Source organism: Takifugu flavidus, chromosome 1, assembly GCF_003711565.1.
Source record: "Takifugu flavidus isolate HTHZ2018 chromosome 1, ASM371156v2, whole genome shotgun sequence".
Taxonomy (NCBI): domain Eukaryota; kingdom Metazoa; phylum Chordata; class Actinopteri; order Tetraodontiformes; family Tetraodontidae; genus Takifugu; species Takifugu flavidus.
Window position 1 is genome coordinate 4,677,173 of NC_079520.1, and position 24,976 is coordinate 4,702,148.

The 24,976-nt window shown below is 43.7% G+C and overlaps 1 protein-coding gene across 6 annotated transcripts in view; it reads right to left on the reverse strand.

The window, feature by feature from the left end:
* adarb1b (adenosine deaminase RNA specific B1b) overlaps positions 1-24,976 on the reverse strand; it is a 52,984-nt gene that overhangs the window by 27,596 nt on the left and 412 nt on the right. For 2 of the 6 annotated variants that reach the window (XM_057033890.1, XM_057033923.1), the window contains exon 2: positions 3,057-3,139. The exons of 1 other annotated variant lie outside the window; for it this stretch is intronic. The gene's annotated coding sequence lies outside the window, so the exon portion shown is untranslated. Of the gene's footprint in view, positions 1-3,056; positions 3,140-7,299; positions 7,459-24,804; positions 24,954-24,976 lie in introns of all 6 variants that reach the window. 3 more of the 6 variants (XM_057033899.1, XM_057033915.1, XM_057033906.1) reach the window with 3 other exon arrangements.

Sequence of the window (24,976 nt, forward strand, 5' to 3'; positions counted from 1 at the left end):
GTCATGTTCAGAGCGACATGTGATCCAGTTAGATTTGGTTTCACGCCTCAATTAACCCGGCAAAATAATGACCTTTAGATGACCTCTGCTGTGTGTGGCTCCGTATTGATCAATGTGCATCTATACGTGCGCTGATTCAAACCATTTGGGAGACTTTAATCGTCATGTGAAGAGAGGCAAGCGAACGAACAGCAGAGTCGTGACAGTTTCCAGCTGTAGCTTTTGTCCTCTTGTCAGTTTCACTAACTCGGGCTTGGACTCGACGCAACATCCCGGTTAACATTGTTGTTCCACTCTGCACACAAAAGATCGTCTGGTTATGACATAAATAGGCTACTATTAAGTATTCTTAGGCTTTAGCCACCAGCTGAAGATAAAGGCTTTAATTTTTGACATCCGCAGAGGTCAGACACAAATGAATTTCCTTTAGAAATGCATAACGATGACCAGCCGATCCATCACCCGGAAAATCAAGAGACACGCGCCCAATCAGCGGAGATCAGCAGCTTTAATTACAGCTTATCCCATTAATCGTCAACAGCAGTAATTGTACTAATTCTGGCGCGTAATCACATCAAGGTGAGGACGATCAAATCACAGCGTCTCTGTCCCGCCAGCCCATAAATAATTCCAGTAATGGCTGAGACAGTATCGAGATGAGAAGAAAAATTGGTTTAGATCCAAACAATCCAATTTGACCCAGCGTGTCACATGACTAGTGAAGCAAATAAAATCAACCTGAAGACAAACTTAATCTTCAGTCCTCTGACTTCCATTTATAGATAACTAAAGTACGCCAACAATTTATTTTACTGTCAATTTATCTGGATCTAAGTGGGAAAGTTGTGTGCTTGGACAACAGGAAAACTAAAAAAAAAAAAGGTTTTTGTTTCCCACTAAATATGTTTAAAATCTCCCCGGGGTGCCATGGAGGGAAAAATAATGATGAGGAAAGATCACGAACCACGAGCATTGCTGATTTACGTGCGGAAGAGCAGTTAAAATTCTCAAGCTGACTTGATATCAGGGTTCCAACAACGTGCGGTGGGGGCAGGAAGGCAGCGGCAGGGTGCGTTTGTAGGGAAATAACCGGAATAATCTGTGGTAAAAGTGCTGCGGCTTCATCTGGGTGCACTGCCGCTTTGTGTGTGTGTGGAGAAAATATTATGAATTCGCACTAAACCCTGTGTTTGTCACATAAGGAGAAGGTAATTAATGTATAACCAGGACACATACACAACGTGTCAGAAGGAAATAATCCTTTTTCAGACAGTCGTTAATCTGGGGAGCACTGAGACATGATCTTACAGTAAAGGTACGTAAACACGGTCCTGCCTTTGACTCGATATCAATCTAATCAGTGGTGCACTCAGACGGATTTGTTTTGTGCAGCGTAAAACAGACGTCAGGGTGACAGTGAGCAGACTGGCTCGAACCTTTGCTATCGCTGATACCAGCCTCCGCTTCCGCGTCGCCTCCGTGACTGCGCTGTTTTTACATCTGGCCGTCGCTTCCAATTCTAGATTCCAAAACAAACGCGGTCGCTGATTCCACGTCCATCTGTCTCCCGTCTGAGGCGAAGCAGGTCGCGCGCGCACGTGTGCGTGAGCGTGACCGAGAAAGTTTGAGGGATGGCAAGAAAGGCAGGACGTCAAGCGTGTGTGAAAGCAAACAGTTAATCCTCCGATGGATCCTTTACAACGCAAGCTAATCAGGATCCTTCCGCTGGTGTCAACTCAAGCTTACGAGCGCCTGGACAGCCGATACATGGTCGCACGAAGACACCACCATTCAAGGTTTCACAAACACACAGAGGGAGTTTGACTTTCTTCACAATCGTGGCTCGGCCAAGCGGGTCTGCTGCTAACATTTCGATGAAATTTTCCTATTAGCATCCGGAGGACAAACTGAGGAATTGATTATACAAAATGATGATTATGCGCCCTTGAAGTGCTCGAACCGAAGTGAGAAAATGGCATTAGCATGAAATATTACAGCGCCCGGAGCTGCTATTGCTTTGGCCTTTGTGTGACATCGGAGGAGCGCAAAACCCGCAAATCCGTATTCACGCGGCGTCGCCGCCGTCGCAGCTGTGGGGCCAAAGGTCACCCTTGAAGCAGATCCTATTTTACTTCACCGGTGTGCATATTAGACACACAAATGCTGCGGCGCTAATGTCACTGATGAAGCACGGCCGGCCCTATTCCTGGTGGCACGAGGATTTAATCACCAGACAAATGATTCAGCGGCAACCAGACTCCCGGGGAAAAGAAATTAAACTATGAATTGTGCCGTCTGTTGTTGCTGAGTGACCATAAAAGAAGAAACAGGAACTAAACTGGAGGTTTATTTCAGATTTTCCATCTTTTCCACAATGATTACGTGCTACAACTTTACATCAATTCTTTTCTTAGCACCTGTAGAGACGTCGGGCGTCATTACAAACACACAAAGCATTTGGATCCTGACTCAGGCTGATGTATAATCTTGGATTCAAAGTATTTATTTTTACCACACCTTATTCTCCAGGGATTAAAAAAAAAGACAAGTCATCACAAGGTAACGTGGGATTACCTATGCGCCACTGGGAACTACAACCATGCAGCTATGCAGCAATCAGCATCTTCTCAAGGTGTCCCTGCTTCCCTGTCTGACAGTTACTTCCCTCTAGCAGCCGGTAGGAGAATAGAGACAGTTTATGAGAAGTGGAAGGAGGGTGGTAAATGTCACCTCTCGTCAGTACCACCACCGGGTGTCTGTCCCTGCTCCCGTGCCAGGAAAAGCAGAATAAAGACACCTAAACTGAGCAGTGAGCTGCCGACGTAACACACTTGTGTTTGCATGTACGTCATTGATACCGAGCCTCGAGTCATTAAAAAGGACAGCGCAGAATAGCCTTTTCAATTGATTTTTGTTTGTTTTTTTGGTGTCTTTTATTGTCTCTCATGTCACATGTGTCAGAAATGTGCTGAGCCAGACTCCTCACAAACGTTCGTCATTAAGGAAACTCGCTGTTACGCAAGCACGGCATTGAAAAATTCCAGTTCTGGACTCACCCTTCTTCTGAATATTCAGGAAGAAACCACAGTGGGGTTTTTCCCAGTCCTCTGCAATGCACAAATGTCACTCACACCAGCACCTGCAAGGAAAAAAGTAGATGATGAGCACATGGGAGCTGTGGATGTATGGTTCAGCGCACTTCTGCCACAAAACACAACTCTGCTGCTCAAATCTTCACAGTCATTCTATTAAGATGTGAACATTCTTGATGAAAAATGTAAAATAAATGCATTAAATTGAAATGTTTGCAGACTTGGAGTGTCCCTATGGCAAATCAAAACGCTTTACATTAACTTATGATGATATCAGGCCTCCCCAGTGTCACGCACACTCATTTTTGTCCGCCCCAAGCAGCAACGGCAAGAAACAAGGCCACGAGCCTCTCTGGGCGGTCAGCGGGATGTCACATATCACCACGTTTAAAAAAAAAAATCATTCCTGCCCCTCACGACTCTGCCCCGAGCGGCTATACTGCCACCGCCACCCACCGCAAACAGCGCTGAGTAAGCAAACGCGGTGATTTTCGCCACCGTGAGGTGTCACAAAAGCAAACAGATGCTCCCGCGCTCGCCTGCGATCATAATTCCCCCCCCTTAAAGTCAAAGGGACGCACAGATCCCCTGACAGCCTTGGATAGAAGTGACTCCTGCAAGATAAACCGGAGTCTCCGGCTTCAGCTTAGATTAAAATCAAGTTGTTCTCCGATCTCGTCGTCTCCGACTGCCCACGGACGCCGTCCCTCAACAGTGGACCGAACCCATGCTGCAGCAGGCGGAGAACAGAGGCACAATGTCCAACATCATGCATATAATGTTACATGTGTATACACGTGTGTACAAATACGGTAATCTACGTAGCCGCTATTGTTACATTTACTAATCCCTTCATAGGGATTTAAGTAAATGCCTAAAGAGAAGTCTTTATCCTTTTTATTAATGCATGCCTTTTAGTCTAAGAGCATTTATCACATCTGTGGTGCGGATGAGGTTGAGGATTCTCAAACTACAGCCTGCCAGCAGTCAAACAGAGCCCCCACACGTGTGGAAACGCTTTGCGCCGCATTCAGTTTTAATAAAACGCAGGAAATGAATCATAAATAACTGCAGCTTTTACCAAACAGCAGCATTATTTGGTTTATACCGTCGGTCGCTTAAACCGAGCCTGCTGCGAACGCGCGAGCAGCTGCAGAGCGTATTGGAAACCGCTCCTGCTCCAGTGATTTTTGCTCCGATTCTGCATCCTTGCAGCATTTCCACATGAGAAGTGGCAGACGTCACGTAAATGCATTCCACACTACAACTGCTGAGCGATTTAATAGTAATGAAGCGGGAGCAGAATGCTTAGCTCGCCGGTTCTTAAATGAGATTTGCCCATCATGTCACCTCTCAATTTATAAAAGCCTTTCTCCTGAGTGCCAACTGCCTTTAATGGAGCTTGCCCTGAGCTAATCCAAACTTTTAACGTAGCACAATTAACCCCTTTTCAGAGAGGGAGGCGTGGGTTCAGGCAGAAACACAGAGCTGAGCTAAATGAATCAATTCTGTCCACAATTAGCCAAGGAGAAAGGAAATAATTGCAATTTTGCCTCATTTAAAATAAGAAAATCTCATGATCCACTCGTCGTACCGGATACTCATTTCCTAGTTCCTATTTCCGAGTCTAGCGTGTGAGCGTCTCTGCAGCCTGGAGTGACAGAAAAGCCGTCTGTGGCGTGCTCCTCTCCTGTTGTCAGTTAAAAAGGGTGGTCTGTCCTCGCTGAAGTATGCTTTCTTACGTGCTCGTGGATACATACGATAGAGACAAAAGATGCCTACTTATATATACGGAAGTATTAGAAGTAAAAAGCCAACAAAGCAGAACACGATGAAATTCTGTTGGGCTTCTTAAGGTTTTTCTGACAGATTGGTATTGGCGCTAGAAAGGTGGATTTATTTCTGAGCCTTCGTTAATGAATCTGAGCGGGCCTCTCTTCAAAACGTTGGCACGCTTTGATTCTATTTTAACAGTGAATCACAGCGGAACCAATGTAAACACAAAGCTGCCTCCAAATGCAATTATTGATATCTGATGTTGTCCCCTGGCACGCGTGGCGCTGGTTTTCGGTGACCTCTCGGTGCCGCTGGGACGTGCACGCCGCTCAGATGACATTTGTTAGTGCAACTCAGCTGGTGAAAGTCACTTAAATTTCTCTTTTCTTGCTCTCTGCGTCTGCTTGCCAACACATAGCGGCCAGGCCAGATGATGCCTCGGCAGTAGGAAAGTGACTGCAATAAACCTTAGGGTGCGTCTGAATTATGGCGTAGAGAGCGTGACGGTTGATTAGCGCTGGAGGCCCCTCGCCGCCAGAACGGTTTCATATCTGCAAACTAATGTAAAAGAGGGAAGTCAAAGGATGATTGGTTAATGAGTATCTTTGGGTCAGAAATAACCACAGGCTGTCAGTAAATGATGGAGAGGAACAAAGCTGACCTGTAAAGGCTTGTGTCCAGGTTGATGTTCGATCTACATCAGAAATAAAATGTTGTTTGAAAATAATCAGGCTTGTCTAACAGCATGAAACTGAAACGGTCAGAATATTTGCCATGATTTACTTTAAGCGTGACCAATTCCAAGCCCTAAAACCTTTCATATATTACCTTATGTACGGGTATCTGGTTAAGCGTGCTATCCACTTTCTCTCTCTATTCCTGAGAGACACAACTTCCTGTCTTTTGATGCTAACCGTCTGCTTTTCTTGCTTGCTTGCAAAAACTTTTGACACCTCTGTTGACGGCCCCGCAGTGCACAAGACAGCAGAAAGACACATTTCTGCTCGATTCCCACAAGGAGTCACAGAGGGTTCGGTTTCAGCTGATCCTTGCTCAAGTGTCAGTGGAAGTAGGCGTCAGTGAAATTTACTGCCAGGATTCAAAAGTAAAACAGAGATAACGAAATGAAAAGCAGCATAAAGAATTCATGTATTCGGTCATTCCTCCGGGCCTCAATTATCGTTATTGATAATTGAAGATTTTAATGCCTATAGACACAATAACCCTTTTTTTCCCCTCTCTGAGCCTCACTTAGCATGGTCCAACGTGCATTGGACACACAATAGCACACAAATGCACACACCATCGTGCTGATTAGCCCCTGGGCTTTCGTCCAAAGTATAGATTATGAGTCACAACCACTCATTAGAAGGGGACTAAACAGAGCATTTGCATTAAAAGAGGTCGCTTTCGCTTGACTGACCCCATCACATACACCACGACCCCGACATGTCACCAGGGGCAAATCGGTGCATGTATCTGTATATGTGTATGCGTGAATGTGGGAAGAGATAATTCACAATGGCAGGGTCCAGAATCATATACTGTATATATAGCTTTCAGACATTTTCCAAGAAATACGTGGGGGTCTGCGGTGGCTTCACGTGTCATTTTAAAGTACCACATCTAAGAGGTGCTGAATATCACCATTGCAGATTCAGACTAAAAGACTTTGCGTCGGGGATCAGTTGCGCAGCTCATCGTGGTCTGATTAATGTTTGACAGTTGTAGGCAGCGGCTTGCCTGCGTGATTTTTTTTTTCCTTTTTCTTGCTGATCTTTCAGAGCACTGCGGCATCCTTTCCAACATCAGTGGTCTTGGCCAGGTCTCCACTCACAGCAGCACTGAGATTCTCAATTTAAACACTAAACACTGAAAAATGTTTTGACCAAAAGTGAACGAGTTTCTGATTAGCATGGTATACGCTTGGCAAGCACAACAGATGGGTTCAGTTAGCAAACATCCTCTGTGGCCTGGAGGGTTTAGCTGTTCCTGCACCGGTGCATCACATAAACACACAAATGAGATCCTGACTGAGATCAAACAGAACACAGCAATCAGGTTTCAATCTGGGCCAAATCTATTGTTGTACCTGGGAAAAAGCTTTGTTATAATGAAGAGAATGCCGCAGAGAATGCATAAAATAAGAGCCTCGCAAAAAGATGGCGGCTGAGGAGTTTGTGCTGAACAGGTTGGCTAATCCTCAGAAGTGTCAAAAAAATAAGCCAGAGAGCTACGAGAAGCACAGATTAGTCCAAAAAGACACTTCTAAAATATTGGAGACACTGCAAAGTGCGGCAGAATTTCAGCCTTCGCCGTGTAAACGGCTTTTGCCCCTTGCGCGCGATGAAACGAACATAACGATAGCTGATGAATGAGAATGTAGCCGTGCCATCGGACAGTGATGATGGTGCACAAAAGCCAGACTTACCGTCAATGGTTTTTCTGAACGCTCTGGAGGGATGCCAAATGCAAAGAGCATCAGTTGGAATTGAACTGTTCTAAAGTCAGCATGGATGTCAGATGACTGGGCAACATTTGGTGGGTTTATTTTTTTTTAAACAACCAAGGAAAAGGTGACAACCAGGGTCTGAAAAAAAAAAAAATCTGTCAAATCATCTGTGCTTGCCAATTTCATACAATTTCAAACCCTGATGTCAATCTCATTAGAGGAACTGTGTGTTCAGATGCTTCATTCTGAACTGGGAGCAGTGTGACACTGTAAGGCACAGTGCCAGTTCAACATATGGAAACCAGTACAAAAAGAACAGAGCCGTTTTCTAGCCTGCTCTGGTGACGCATGTCTGCTAGGCTAACTTTCAAACTGCTTCTATTTAAACCCGCCCCCGCCCCCGATTTCCTTGCCAACCACAGTGGACACCAGCGCGCCAAGTAGACTCCGTCGACTGGGGTCCCACACCGAGTCAACAACGGAGCCTTTGTCGTTTCTAACAGGTTTTCATTGTGATTTCACAGGCAGCTCCGCGGACGTGAGGCCAAAATGTTACGTAAGATGAAAAACAGGAGAGCTTCTCGTAGGTGACAGGGTCGGTTCGTAGCTTATACGTGGAACATCCCAGACGTGTGGCATTAATAAGGCAGACACAGACCAATCAAGTTTCCTTAAATAGAACTAAAGCTCTTCGCACAGTTAAGCAGTGATATCACACTTGAGGAGAAAGTTTTTCTTCCCTTCCAGCTTATTAGAGGACCAACTTTGACTGCAGTGTCAGCTTACATTTAAGGAAATGTGGAACTTTACCACGAGTGACAATGAAGAGAATTGAGCCTATTGTGAGCTTGGGAGAAGAAAAAAAAGTCTAAAATCTTACATACCGACTTGTGACAAAAGGAAAAAATGCCTGCATTTCAGCATTGTTTTAATGAGACATTTAAGCCTGGAGATATTCTAATGTGCGCACGCATGGTCACGTCCAGTTTCGGGCCCCCCAGAGTTCTCGGCGATCATTTCCTTAAAACAAATGTAATGCAGGAGTCTCCTGAGCGATCGCCCCCCGCTCGTCTCTGCTCGTTTCCTTTCGCATTCATCTGGCCCATTCACATCACAACAACAAAGGACACACTCAGCCATTCACAGGGTGAATAAAGCCCCCCTTGTTCACTCTGCTGCAAGTGTTTGTGCCTGCCAGCATGGATGTACATTTTTACCAGTATAATTTGGTTCACCCACTGCTTAAGGAAGATTTTGGAGATGCAATCTAGCGTGGTGGCAGCAAATTTCAGTTGCGTAACTCGGCGCTGAATTCAATACCAGTGAACCGGAAGTTAACCTTAGCCAAGAAGGGCACAAGTTCAGAGTTTTCAACTGCTTCAATAGCATCTGATACGAACCCAAGTGGGCTCCTTGAATCTAAAGCTCCTTCTTCTTGAGTTCTGATAATTCATCTGAAGCAGCCACATCGCGTTTGTTGTCATCTTTGTGGTTGAAGTGCCATATGTGTGCTCATTTTCATCTCCTGCCATGACAAAGTTGGTGTAAAAGTGGTGATATCGTCAAACTTAATCCTCTTCCAAAAAAGTCATGTGGTTGGACCAAGATAAGCTCTCAGTTTGTTCCATTCTACAGGCTGGATTCTATTTATTTCTTCAGGAGAGCTGATGGAAAATAAGCAGATAAGCTACTTTTGCACAATTAAACCTCATAACAGCTGTTCAGAAAGAATGAAAGGGAGTAAAGAATGTGCAGAGCTTTAGTCAAAGTCTGGACACCGGCAGAGAAAACAGGAGATTAAAAAGTTCAGTGGTTAATACTCTCCAGGCCTTGAAACAATCGCCTCACTTTTGCCACAACAATTAAAAGCAGGTGAAAATAGATCATTTTATCAAATTTCAGTGAATGAGCACTCAAGTGTGAACGAAGGGAGCTGCTGAAAAAGAGCACGCATGGTATATGAATGTTTAAAACCCCTCTATTGCTATGGGCCCCTGTAACTCATAAAACCCATCAGCCCCCCCCGAGCGGTTGTCTAGTCAGCCATGTTGGATTTATCACTTGTGACACATGGACAAACATCAGAACATCCTGGGGCTGACGGGTTTCAAAGCTGGAATATTGTGATGGTGTATCATACCCCCATAATTTAAAATAAATAAATATGATAATCAAGTCCCAACAAACGAAGGCAATAGAAGCCCATGGAAAGGTCGCAGGAGGCTCCTCCAACGCGTCGCTGATGAACCGACCGATTTCATGTAACGTGCACTTTAGAACGTACTGGCACAGCAACATTGTGCACGCTGCTGTGTCAAACGTTGCTCAGAATCAATCAGAGTTAGGATCCAAGGGTTCCGCGTGTGTGAACGCAAATGTGACAGTTGAATGAACTGAAAGCAATTAGTGAAGGGCACCATAGACCCACAGCCCGGAGCCCATCAGAACCCATTTGACGGTGATGGCGTCAGCGTCATGTGAGGAAGAGAGAATGATGAACGAGTTCAGGAATTGATGCACGGGATCAACCCATTTAGGGTTTGAGGATACTACCGCTGCTGCATCAGCCATCATCACGGACCTTTTATTCTCTTGAACATCCTCATCTCTGGAGCAGGGTTGAATTTAAAGCAATTTTGATGACTCCAATTATCCTTTACTCTTGACTGGGTTGCGGTACACAGCAGTGCCTAGCAGGAATTTGAGTGTTAAACAATTAACAATTAAATTAACTCATAATGGATCGATAGGTGCATGGAATACAAAAACAATAGAACTAAAAGAAAAATGAAATGACATCTCTTAAAGCTTGAGTCTGTACTGCTGGCCAATAGAACTGGATTGTGAACTTGTAATGTGCAGTACCATTAGGTTCATACCGGGAATAGTGGGTCTGAAACCTATCATGATGATTAATGGGCACTGGGCACACAAAGTTCCGAAATGCACACAGAGAGGTAACAATATCTGCATCTGGTGTGCACAACAGTGATTTTTTTTCATCTGCATCGCAACCGATTGTGTTGTTAGCAGTAAAACAATGAACCACTTATTGGTTTCAAAAATCACCGTGTCCACTTTAAGCAGAAAACTCGGACTGAATTGGAGGGACAATTAATAGAGCTCTGTTTTAGGTCATTTATTTGCAGCAATGCATGCAAATGAAGTGCAGCTGTGCTTATTTACATTAGCCGAGCTACTAAAATAGCCTGCTGAATAAAAGAAAAAGTGGCAGCATAAAATATTGCAGCAGTGGTGTACTGTAGACCCCATGTCCCCTGTGTCTGGGACCAATGCAGCTGGAGACAGTAATATGATGTAAAAGGGGCAGTGGCATGAAGGTTTTCTACAATCACAGGAAAACAACTCCAGTATCATTCAATCATGTTCAGCGGCTTCTATTTTTAAATGTGATCATCATGAAAGCAACAAACAAAGCTGCAATAGAATCCCTCAGCAGACATTTCGCCAGCATTGTTGACAAAAACTACCTGCTTTTAAGAGTTTAAAGGTAAATTGATGAAAAGAAACATCCTTTTAATTGAAAGGAAACAAGAGCCATAAACAAAAATGCTAAAAACCATACTCAAGTACACCGACATTGATGTGGGGGCCTTGATTTTTCCACTACATTCTGAGCATCTGGATGCAGCTGCCACCATCATGGTAATGCGTCTGGACAGCTTCTTTGCTTTGCAGCTGCTCTCTAGGTGAGTTTTGTGTTGGAAAGTTCAAGTGTTTGGGTTCCACAACACTTTATTCAGTGCAATTCCCCTGTGCATCAATGACCTGTTATTCATGATGTTTAGGGTGGCTTTTGTGAGAGGCTGAGGGCGTCTTCACAGCCACAAACATGGAGGACTTGACCAGATAAAGAACACAACACCAGAATTTTAAAGGATTCTGCCAAAAAGATTGGATTAGATTAATTCACCGCTTCACTTTTAACAATTCCCACACTGATGTCAGGTGACACTTTCCTGTTTTTAAACCCGATTTATCTCTCAGCCATGTTGTAAAACACAAGTGACGCACATGTGCGCAAACATGCGGAGCCGGGGTCACCTGCCTGCTGATGGCTGCCATGGAGTGAGAAAAAAAATGAATATCATAGGAGTCATTGAGCGCTGGGCAAATGTCAGGCTCATGTCGCAGTCGCCAAAATAAATATTTTCTCTTCTGCACTGCAGTTTTTTTTCCAATGCAGCACAGCAATCCACGATGTCAAAGACTGACTGTGAAGGAAGAGAAAAGCCATCTTTTAATCACAGAGCACATCCAACATAATAAGAGATGGTGTTCTCTTGGTCGGTTGTCTGCTCCTTGAATAATAAGGCCTATTATAAGCCATGTAAACATGTCTGAAAACTGTTTATTTTATGAACAACTGTTGAATGCAATAAAATTGAAGAAGGGAGAAAGAACAAACCAACCTGTGACCTTGGAATGTTAAATAAAGACATTTATACCAACAGGATGTGGTAGGAATGACCGCTTCAATCAACTTTATCTGGAGTGGAGCTTATTTTATGTGCTCAGCTGCACAATGGAAAAATAATGATGGATTCCGTTAAACTGCTCTGGCTGCATGGCTGCTCATTCCTTAACAGGATGAGTGTCCTGCTGGAGGTGAAAATTAATCAGGATGCAACGACCTTCATATTCCCGAGAGTCATCCTCTAGGTAGAACGGCCTCTACGATTCCTCAGAGGAACGAGGGATGAAGATGGGTCAGATAAACATCAAAAAGCTTTGGCAGTTTGGCTTCATCGGCAAAAACCTACTTCAATACTCAAGCATTTAAATTATAGCTCCTTAGCGGAACACTAGCACCTTCGGGGTGAAGAGAGTCCTTCCAAGTGCTTGTATGGTGAGTCAACAAGAATTTGTGATGTGTGCTATGATTTTCCTGTAAATTCTAGTTTAGTGGGTGGGGGCAAACATGTGCTTGGGCTTGCACGGCAAAGTCAATGTTTCCCTGCTAAAAAAACAAAGACAAAACACGCACGCATTGAATGGAACAAACCTTTTTTAAATAAACCTTAAAATGAATACTGTGGGCAGGGAAGTGGTCGCTTTGACATTTTGAATTCTGTGGCGTTTTTAATCAGAGCCAAACAAAACGACAACTTCAGAAACTCTAAATAAACCGTCGATCGCAGATTTGTATGAGCTTTTTGTGACGTTACACAAGTTCGTTTGATCAGCTGCCACATTTTCATTGTTTGTATTACCTTAATTTCCAATTACCCCTTCAGCTTGTTTTAGTGATATTGTTCTTTTATTCCCCCCCACCTTAAAAATAAATTGAAAACTAAACTTTATAGAAAAGAGAATCGAACTGGAAAGACTTTAATCATCAGCCTGTAATTAAGCATAAATGAGAAAATGTAATCACTATTAAAGACTTCACATAAGAACAAACAATGTATTTGTACTTCAAGAGTCCAGTTTCTCTTGTACTGGATTTGCCACCAGAAGCCTAAATGTTTACTCAGAAAACTGAATCACCCGTTTACCTAGTGTCGAGTGGCTAATGAGCAGATTTTTTAGTTTTATTTCTATTCCACTACAATTGTGTTGTTAGACTGATGAAATGGTAGTGACCTTCTCCTTGTGTACTGGCTACAGCAGTCACCACCATCCTCCATGGCGGCGCGGTACCTGGTTAACATCTTTGAACCGGCCAACACCGAGGAGTTCCTCAGAATATGTCCTCAGCAGCAGCATCAATTCCTTTGGGTTCAGCAGGGGCATCCTCAAAACATTCATTGAAAGTGCCCTCGCATTCTCTTTTATCCGTTGGTTCCACTCCCTCAACCTTCAGGATACAACCAGAGATGCAGAGCTGAGTGAAGCTCTGCTCCAAAATCATTGAACATCCCATCAGGTCCTTCCTCTCCACTATGACAAGCATACTCTAAGGGTGGCTCAGTGGGTCCTTCGCCACCCCACACATGCCCTCTCCACACCTCTTTCAAGTTTTATGTTTTTTTGTTTGCCATTTGCTGTTTGACTGTGTTCGCCGACTTAATTGCCCCCCGTGAGAATAAATAAAGTGTTTTGAACTGTAATGTGTATTTTCAGCCATGAACTGCACAGCACAGAGAGCGCAATGTGAAGTGACATTATTGAAAGTGTTAGTGAATGAGCAGTGCTGTGAATAGACCCAAGATCCAGCCTTAACCCAATGAAGTCTTTGCTCCCTTCTGTGTATTTGGATCATTTCTTACTGTTTGTTTTGTTCTCGCATTTTCTCACAATCAGTCTGACCAGGCTTATTTCAATAGCCTCGTTCTTAGTTAATAAATTCCACTACTGTGGTAGTAAATGTATTTATCCATTTAACTTAAATAGGTTGTTTTTGGTGTCTGGCCAATTGTTGGGGTGTTTCTTTTTGCCCACCCTTGTGTCAACATAAAGCACCATTAGCTGCACTGGTGTGATTTAAAAATACCACAGCGATAACATTCTGATCATTATCTGAAGAGAATCACATGGAACTGAATGCCAACACTGCTCTAAAATTACATTCCATGCAGTTGTTTTCTCTATTATTCTTTGTTGTCGGCAGGGTATAAAACAAAGGTCTATATATGCCAATGAGCAGCAGGCCTAGAAGTACGTCATAGCACACTATATTCACACAAGGTCATCCTATAAGAAGATGATGAGAGAGATCTGTGAGCACCACAAGGGCAAAGAGAGACTGACTGCGAAAGATGGGGGGAACTAGTTGAAGAGGGAGAATGAATCAACAAAAGTGTTCCGTCAGCATCCCTGGGGCCAGCGCAGAGGTTTAAGTGAGTTGACGTGGGCAGTAGTGTTTCAACCTTTTTCTCCTTGCTCTTCTCCCCCCCTGCTATTCCTCCTTTTGTCATTCTTGGCCTTCCGTATGGCAGATTCCACTTCCACCCCTCCCCCTGCCCCGCTACGCACTACCGAAATGGCCTCCCGCACATGAATGCTTGCTCGCGCACATCCCGCCTCCCTTGAGCCGCGTCTTATTTATGGTTTGATTATGTACGACCGCCCTGTGGGGTGGACGCCGTTCTCCTCCTCTTCTTTTTGTGCCCAGATGTTTGTGTCATAATTAGGTGAAATCCTGTGTTGCCCACTAGGGTCAGGACAATCTGGTCAGAACATCTGCGCAACATCCTGACTGCACTGGTGTCTCAGGAGGGCGAAGACTGGCCCGCACGGTGGAGCGCGTTAAATGGCTGACTGTGAAATGGTGAAAGAAGATCCTACGACACGTGCAGGAGGCTGCAAAGTCCAACACACCTCAACAGAACAAGATAATAAAGTGCACTCAAATGATTGAATGGAACCTCTGGGAGGCTAGACATGGCACTAACTATACTACAGAGGTGAGTGATAGGACCACTACATCTTCCTTCCAAAACCCAAAAGTATTGCCTGCCTGCTGCAATTTCCAGTGGAGTCCTCAACACTCGAGGATGCAGAGTGCATTTAGGGGTGCAAACACGTGCACAGCTTACCACCTCAAATACATATTTAAATGTTTTAAATAGTACCGGATGATGTCAGGGATGCTGAACAACTAAAAAGACTTGGGGTTCACACTGTTTTCTGGAGGGTTCATTGCAGTGAATAAACAGATATCAGTAATTAAAATTATTGCTTACTGTAATAGAAACATTTATTTTGGTCATGTCAACTGGAAAAAAGGAAATTCTCCCAGAATATTCTCTACTACTCTCCACAGCTCCCCCGTGGTGCTTTCCTTTACTGACAGCCTATTAAAGCCTGCCTTTGGCGAGGTCTGGTTAGAGCTAATGTAGATCCTATCATCTCCAAATAAACGTTGCATTATAAACAGAAAAAACTGACTAATGATTATACAATGATGTACAACCGTGCCGTGTTTGTTCTTTTCTGTGTTTCATAAAAAACAGGCCTTGACCCTTAATGGTTGTTTATTTACAACTGTTGGCACAGCAAAATCTCTTCAGACCACCATCTGCCAAAAATGTTATTAAAATGGCAGAGAGGCAGCCATCTGCCTTGTTAGTAGCACACAGGCTACAATAACTTCATGAGTTCTTTAAGGACTTTTAAATGGTATTTGTAGTACAACAATTCTTTAGTATAATTGCTCCTTGACTGATGTGTAAGATAAGAGCTTATGGGATTATATGAGGAGCAAATGTGTTGAAATGCTGTATTCAAGGACAGGGTTTGGACATCTGTCCCTTTTAAATTCAATATTTAAAAAAAAAAATAAAAAAAGCTAATATAATTTCTCAAGTTGCTGCTTGAGTAATTTCCTTCGTCTTGTTAACAACAACCAATGATGCAAATTAGTGGCATCAGTGCTTCAGTTAATTACAGTAATTCTTTGCAGTACCAGTGTACCAATGTACTGCTTTACAAGGCGGCGGACACGAAATGTACAAAAAACCCCAAAACAATATACAATAAGCCCACCGAAGCCAAAACTTTTCCAGGAATATATCTGTATGTGTTTCAGTCATTACGTTTGCATGAGACTAGAAGAAAAACAAATGATCTCAGTCCGACTGTAACTGGATAAATGAGGTGCATGTAAAGGCATTAGTCAGACTGTTGTGGGTGCTGTGTGTAGCCCGCTAAGACACCCGAAAAATGAGGTTGGAATTCGATTTGCTCTGGCATGTGTCCGCATTAATCGGAGTTAAACTAGAAAACACATGTGTGCATGCTCAGCACTGGTGTATGGTCCCGGAACAAAAAATTCAATCCAGTTGGTTACAGTAGAAAAGTAAAAGTAAATAAATAACATTATGTACGTTGTGTAAGAGACTAAACGTTGTTGTAGGATTTTTAATCTTCCCATTGTTGGACATGTCAGTCTTACTACGTCTTGCTTACTACGTGACACACATCGCCACCTAGTGTTGAGGAGGAGTAGGAGGATAAGTTCCTATTAGTTATTAAATTTCCTCTGCTGTTTGTAAACTGAGAAATTAGAAATTCTGAAGAGATGCCGATTTTGAGCTCAGCTCATTTAAGCTGTGCATGTAAACATACTGAGTGGGAATGAACGTATGCGTCCATATTTCTCGAAGTTGGTTGTTATGTGAGGGGGCAGAGTTGGGAGTCCTTGTGGACTGAGAACAACCTTTCGTTTCGGGCCATACAGGTATGGCAGCACTTGAACAGCCTGGCTCTGGTGGTGGTCCACCTGGTCCACATACAGGCTGGGCTATGCAGTCTTGCATGTAAGCGCTGTACACCCGATTGTTCTGTGCAGAGCTTTGTGCAGTCGGGATTCTCCCAGTGAGCGACGTTCCCCATGGCCTAGGTGTAGAAGGCTCGTAGCAGCACTGTGGAGATGTTGAATGTCCTCAGCCGTCTGAGGAAATACAAGGGCTGCTTGGTCTCTTTTACCAAGGTCGAAATGTGATTTGTCCACGTCAGGTCCTCTGATCTGGGCCTGAAGCTGCTGACTCTCTCCACAGTAGTCTCCTGAATCCTGAGGTGTGTAATGGCCGCTCTGCATCTACCCCCTGAAAACAACAACCATCTTAGTTTTTGAAACATTCAGCTCCAGGTTGTTGTCTTTGCACCGTCTTGACACTTTCTCCACCTCCTCCAGATGTCTACCCGCTGTCTCTGGAGATCCTACTACCAGTGTCTCAGTCACAAACTTCACAATGATGTTGGAGGGTGGGTGTATGACAGCCATGGGTGTTGAGGAAGTAGAGCAGAGGACTCGGGGTGTTCCGCTGTGGTGAGCTGATGCTCAGGACACGGGGGCTGGGGGTGTAATTCCCAAGCTTCCCCGCTTGACGTCTATCTGCCACAAAGCTCATGACCCAGGAGCAGAGAGTTACCCCCCAGGTCTTTGAGCTTAGACACCAGCTTGTGAGGAACCAAGGTGTTGAATACAGAGCATCTCCACATATCTGCCTAATCCGCTGTCCAAGTGGGTGAAGGTGGAGCGCACGACACGGTTGATGGTATCATCACTACTCCTATTCGGGAAACAGACGAACTGTAGGGGGCGAACCATCCGAGCAATGATGCGCGCTGAAACTGTAGCGACCAAGTATTGCAACGAAAAAATAATAAACGCAAAGGAATTCTACAGCACGCAACTAAAGGTTCTATGCGAGGTGTTGATCAGATTGAATGCGTCCTTGTGGCTTAAAAAAAGGAATGTTGATAATAAAAGGATCGATGCCACGCAGTGTGTGTTGGTAAAGATTTAGAGGAGGTGCTAAAACCTCACACTTGCCTCTGGTGCGGCAGAAAGTCCAGATTTAGGCACATCTTTCATCACCACTCTGGGAGAGTGCGTTGCCTGGAGAGAAATATTCACAGCCCTGGGAAAGACGAGGAGCAGGAGCGTCCGTGAGCTCATCCACAGAGAGATGTCTCTGAGGGATACAGGCAGCTGGAAAACTGACAGGAGGAAAAACCAAAAGTGACACGACAGAAAGCTCATAAAAGAGGAAAGAACACACGGGTGATTCACGGCTTTCAGAAGTTAGTCTTTCATTTCAAACTGCAGGCATTACCGCAGCAACAACACGGAAAATTTAGACCAAGAGAGATTAAGAGGTTTTTTGTGTACGCGTAATCCTGTATTATTCCAAAACACATGCCATCGCTGTGATGCTGAGTAACCCAGCCAGAACCAAGACCTGGGCTCACGTGGTCCTGTTGCGCTCCAAACACCAGAGAGGAAGTGGAAGCAAAAGTACAAAACCATCTGATTGGAAATCGATCGTATCAGATCCAACATGGAATACGATTCTGTCAAACGCTGCAATAAATCACACTGAAACCAAAACCCCAGGTTTTTTTCGCTCCCTTTTCTTTCACCATGAAATGGATATAGCGTTGGTTAATCCGGTATATTATTTGTGATTTGTTCTAGCATTGTAAAACAATCTGAGATGTGAGGAATGCAGACAGCAAGCGAGAACATTCCAAAGTGGAAAATATGGATTTTCCATTTGAGAAAAACACCACTGTTGTTATTTTCTTGCGCCACAACTTGATACCAATATGAAAAACACAAATGGCGAAGAATGAATGTGGATTAGATTGAAATCGTTGTGGCCAAAGTGGATCTTATTTCACGACATCGTGCAAGAATTTTTAATACTCCAGAATAAAAATAAAAAAAACACACAGCTCCCAATAAACAGTTCCAGTTTTGGTCTAAACCCTGGGACCAAATATACAACCTTCCACTAAGGAATTTCCAGTGCATGATTTGACGACAGTTTTCCCTCATCTTTACAGTTATTTGTGAACAAGTGCTGACACAGATTACCCAGGGGCCAAACAGATCCTGACCTGTTTTATAGAAACAAAGAGATCAAATTAAAATGTTCCCACTCAGTGAGCAAAGTACACAAATACGTCTCCATGGGGCCAACGGTGGAAACAAAGTAAATGTGGAGGGTTGGTCTGTTCAATACGAGCCTCAAACTATTGGAATTTCCTCCCAGCCGATATCAGAAATGGCTCCAGTTATCCATCTTTTAAAAATAAGCCTATGAGAGGGATTAAAAATGAGTAAAGCTGTAAGTATAACTAGTCTACTCTATTACCTAGGCAGCAGCTTCTGTCATCAACACCTTGCATGTCTGTTCGTATTTTAAATGACTTCTTTGTCTTTTTGTCTGGTTTCATGTCCTGTTCACACGTCCACAGATGTATGTTGTCCCTTTTTAAGCAAACAAATAACTAAAATAATGTCTAGATAGTCTACTGCTATACAGTTAAGGCAACAATAGTAGCTGATAATGTTATAATAAAAATCCCAAAGCTTTAGAAATTAGATTTTTGCAGGAATAGGACGAAAGCAGGGCTTAAAAAGGCAGAGAAAAAAGAGGATTAGAACAGTTTTGACTCCTGCATTTCTCTCCATGGAATTGAGTGAATAAGTTTGTGTTTTATTAGATTTATTCACTATGCAGAAAAATGGCATCAACTGAGGAAAGACTCTGCCAATCTTTGTTAATCCAGTGACCGAAAAGAGAACAAAATAAGGAAATAATTCCTCAAGTTACTCTATCCTCCTTCTATATATAGCCGTGCCACTAAGGGCGACATGCAGAGCTCCACAGATTGCAAAGGACTCGAAGGTTAATGAAATATGGAGGAGAGGAGACGGGCAGTTCGCTTGAGCCAGCTCGTCTCTCCAGACAGTCAAGAATTCAAAAATGTCATTGATGTGCAAAGCAAAGTTCCTGTAGCTTTGCTACAGAGCCGTTTACAGCTCATAAAATGAAGCGATTCACAGCGGTTCCAGGACCTAATCCGCTGTGCACACGTGCGCTGTCCCAGTCCATTACTGCTGCGCTGCTTGGTGCGGCCCTTTGTGCAGATATCAGTTCTCGTGCATATGTTCACAAGGCCTGTCAGACAGTGTTGGAGTCGCACACTGTGGCCGCACTGACCAACATGGCAGCACGGTGAGGTCGCACCCTCGGGCCATGTGGCCTTTTCTGCAGCATGTTGGGAGATCCGCTGTTAGGTCTAAGGACAACAAAAATCTAACAGATTTTCCAATGAGAAAACTCTTGTAACGCATAATATGATGAATCACCTCCAACGTTCGCGCTCCACATGGCACACATAGTTTTGCTAATAATGACTATTAGTTGTTTCACGGCCTCTTTTTGGCTTTTTTTCCCCCTCCCCAAATTGATTTCTATTTTTGTTCATAACTTGGGCTTGCTGTGCACCAGCTTAACGATGCGCGGCGTGAAATGAATTAAAACTTAATTAAAGCCGAATTAAAACTTTTTAAAAATGTAATTATATGCAGAGATCTCTTGAGTGTTTTCTTAACGCATGTGTGCACCTCTGGAGTGTAAGTAATAAGTAATGAGTTTAAAACCGTCGCGCCTGCTGCGTAAGCAAGGTACATGCGTGGAAAACCATTTCCAGAGTTACCCTTAAATTAAAACGGGATTTTTAATCCCATGTTAGATTCCCTTGAGTAGCTGAAGAGCAGACAGTAGGTGGACAATAAGAGCACCAGCGTGGGACAGTTTCTGGCTAGGACAACTGTTTTGTGTCTAAAGTTTGCAGAGCGAGCTGTAAATAGAGAAGTGTTTTGAGGAGGGTCTCATTTTTTTTTTTGGGGGGGGGGGGATCTGAGAGGACTCACATGACTGAGATCTGGTTTTGAGGTGGTGGTCATCTCTTACCAAAACTGGGATTGGTGGAAAAGTATCGTCAGAATTTGAATTTTTTATTAAAACTCATTTTAATGCTGTCGCAGTGCTCTGAGCAGCGAATTGATGACATCAAAAGTAGACCCCCCCCACCTTCTTCACCTTCATCAGGAGGGAGGTCAGGGCCAATGCAGTAAAGTGGTTGGGGTTCATGGAATGGAGGTTTTAGATGTGTCCAGGCTGTTTTTATTTTAATAGCTTAATTTGATTAACATGGAAATATTCATTTTGAAAAATGCCAGATTTTCCAATGCAGGTAGTTTTTCCAGCTAAACCGTGCAAACGTCACATTTACACTAAAAATCCTTCTGTTATTTACTTCTTTAACCACCAGATTACATGCAACGCCGACCATGATGCATCAAATAGTTGAACATCACTCATGTCAAATCTGTCTACATGTTCTAACGATGTAACAATGCTTTACCGTGGTCATGTGGCGACATTCATTAAGCCAACAGGAGGGATGGAATAATTTGAATTTAGTACGGTGGATTTGTCAAATACAAGTAAAGAATCTCAGAAGTGAAGCTAGTTTGATGTCAGCCTCCGCAGCATCCTCTACCCCAGAGCAGTAACTGGGTATCGGAGTTTCTGTAAAGATCTAAACGCCAGCGGGGTGGTGACGAGTGGCGAATGCTTACCAGTGATGGGACTTTCTATTTTCTTTGAGCAAATGCTGTCATTCCCATCCACTGTGAAGTGGATAAGTGGAGATGCTTTGGTGTCATTACTCATCTTCTGATACGGAAACTCCAGAACAAATTCCGGAGAATGGCTCTATTATTTGTTCCTGGCTGCGCTAGAAGGAAACAGTGGCTCGGGGAGAGGCGAGGAGCCAGAGCCGCAGCAGGTATCAGCAGCAGAGGCTGCCGAGAGAGACGGTCAGAGTGTAGCAATGGAAGCAGTTGCTGGGACCAAGGAAGCTCAGACTTCTAGAGAGATAAAGCAACGGAGCCGTTTTTCACAAAAACCCGCATCCGAGATTAATAGCCTGTGTATGACAGATTAATTAGTAACTGGCGCAGCCCTTTGGCTGCGGAGTAGTCCAGTCAACAAATGCAGTTCTGCTGGTTCCATGCAGGCCCCAACCTGCCCTTTGCAGAATTAACACGAGTGTGCGGCATTGATGGTTATGTCACGTTCACGCTCTGATGCTAACATCATCTGGCAGGTGCTTTAGCCCCTTTCTGTTTTCACAGAGAGCTCATCATCAGCAAAAGTAAAAAAACAAGCTGTAAAATGTCTTAATCGCTCATAAACCCCATGTCCTAATGTTCACCAATGGCTGTGCTGAGGCTTAGATAAGCAACAGTATCCCACAAAATGAGGATTAGGACGTCACTCATATGTTATAAGAGTAAACTGCATGAATGACCACCACGATTTGGCCACAAGGTTGATGGGTCAGAATTGAAGCCCCCCCCCCCCACCCCGCCGGGACTGCAGAATGTCTCAGATGAGCCAGCCAGGGTCCCGCTGCTTTTTTAACCAACCTCAACCCCCACCAACAGATTGCAAAATTACCATTTGCCATCCCTTATAAACCTCCGAGGCTGCCACATCATTTGTTGCCTCCTAATTTTGCGCGGTTCGGTCAGCGTAGCTTGACGCAAGTCATTCAAAATACAGTAGGAAGAAAGGGGTCTGACTCACGATGCGGAAACACCGAGAGTGCAAGAGGCTGCAAAGTGGAAACGGGTAAAAGCTTTAGCACAAAAACATTTTCAGTCATTATTTTTATCTTTTGTTGGGTACGAAATGTAAAGTGCACCTATGCCTCGCAGCTCACGCTGAACTCACAAGTCGTTCTTCTGAACTGAAAAGCGCACGGTGGACCGTGATCTGGCGTTAAAACTGACCTGACTTTAAAAATGAAGCGGCAGACTTCAAATAAAAAGTCTCTTATCTGCAAGTCAACCACATAATAAAAAAAAACAAAAAAAAACAACTACCCAACCCTTCGCTCAACCCCCAAACTATGGCTGCTCATTAGCAACAGTCGCCTTTAGCAAACCTTCTTGTTTTACAACGGATGATTGATTTGTTACTGACCACTCATGTAAAGTCAAAATCAATCACAGCCCTAGTTTTAAAACGGGGACAAGCAAGTTCGTTTGTAGGACAACTTTTGAACCACAGTCGGGAATAAATGCTGTAGATGTTAAATTTAAACTGCTTTTTTCCTTTGCCCACAAACCAACATAAAAACAACCAGACGAGTGTCACAGGATGAACCTTGCTTTGTTAGCAAAAGAATCAGGAGACGCACGGGGGGGAGGACAGGAGTGGGAGGTTGATGCAACACCATGAAATATTGTAATAGCTGACATGTACTTTAATCATAAACTCAGCGAGGGAAAGTAAACAGGAAGTATGGTGTGTTCTGGGACAAGAAAGACAAAGGATAATTAATTCTCAGCCACACCTGGAGCACAAGTGGCTTCTGATAAGACCCACAAGGGGAAGCTGGTTAAAAAAAGCCCAGCAAACAGATCAAAACTGCTTAAAACAGGCTAAAACCTTTATTAACACTTTGAACTAGCAACATCCTTTTAAGTAAATACAGGCCGTGGAAATGAATTGACCAGAACAGTTAATGCAGATGGATGGATTTTTCGCGATGAATACAATCATTTAATTTGCCTGCAAACAATTACCAGCCCGTTTTTTTAACCGTAACTCCTGCCAGGGACAATTTTGTCGGAATATTTGGAGCTTGGCTTGGTTATTAGACGGAGAAACTTGATGCTGCAGACACAAATAAATTACACAAACGCTCCCAAATGCACATTTTCTTTCATCAAGGTTGATTATCAAGTTTGAGCCTCGTCGTCGGCTCCATTAGTCATCCCCCCACCCAAGAACTCTCCTGATGGTAACAGCAGCATAAAAGCGCTCCTAGATTTCTCCATAAACCACCATCAAACAAGCAGAACGGTTCCTGTGAAGTTTCTGCCCCCAGTATTTGCCAGGGTGTCCCGCAGTGGAAACGCGCCATGTTCGTGACAAATACAAGAAAACACACAAACCGCAAATTTTGGAGGGGTTTTTTGGTGAGAAAAGGACCAGCCTGAGGCTAACTAAATAACTTCCCGCAACGTTATAATGCATGTTCCCACATTTTCAACAATTAATACTTCGGTTGATAGAAAATTGCAACATTAACTTCACCACAATGCAAAATGAGAAGTTCTATTATGAAAGACATGCAATTCTCTCAAAATGAAATTATCTGCCAAAATAGGTCAAACTCACTTCTTGTGTATACAATGACTCCAGTCCAGTTAATAAAGATAAATGCCGTCTAGCCAGTCCGGTCTTCCAATAATCCCATTGTTATTATTTCATAGAGTGCAGAGATTCACATTTACTAGCCAGACTATGTTTATTTTCTTTACTAACTTCTTGTCTGTGGTTGACCACCAAGTAATATTGTCTCAAGATTAATGGGGTGTTTTTGTTCAGGCACCAGCGTGTTGAATATTATTGCAGACTGGCTCTTGATGGTCCACCCAGCGTTAGACCATTACTACTTATCAGGACAAGGAAGAAGCCCTCATATCCTCTCAGCTGCAGTGTGGACACATTTAATTACAGCATGCACAGATTATTTCACACAGTATTACAATTTCACGATATTAAAACAAAAGTGAGAGTGTGTTCCGACCACAGCTGCTTGGTCCCCTTTAACCACAACAGAGTTCATCTCCTTTGGTTCGATGTGAGATAAAATCTATTCATGAGAAGCTTCGTCAGCTTTTTGAGTATTCAAAGTGAAGAGTAACCACAGTATAATAAGAGCCCTTTAGGAAAAACAACTAGCACTTGGAAGATAAAACAACTCGAACTATCTTGTGTTCTTATCTATGAGTTTTTACGCGCTAACAAAGCCACTATTCAATAAATATGAAGTCGAAAAAGATGTTGCCAACTTACGGGGAAAATCAAAGGGTTTCAGCAAGGCACAGAAATCTGGAGGTGGCGCACCTGAAAGCAAAATGATGGCTAAAGATACATCTGAGAAGGACGTGCACCCACAATTGCGCACATGTGAGATTCCCAGCACAGGCGCGACCCTGGAAATGTCACTGCGACCAAAGCTTTTCCTCAGTCATAAATAAGAGATTGGAATTTCTGATAGACTGAACACAATTCAGCAAGCTTCCAGGATGGTTTTTAATGAAAATGTCGCACACACACACACACACACACTTCTCCACACCTGTACTGTCCAGCACCCCCCCAGGACAGTCCAACACTTGTTGTGACACAACACCTGTAAGTTACATCCAATGTATGGCAGCAGTCGCCACGGCGCCGGTCCAGGTGAACGGTGCGGGCAGGACGCGGTGCGGTCCCCGGGGCAGACCTTCTCCATGCACCACTGACAGAGATGGGATGACAGCCATAAATCCCACAGTCGCACTGCACACAGTCGGGGCAATTTC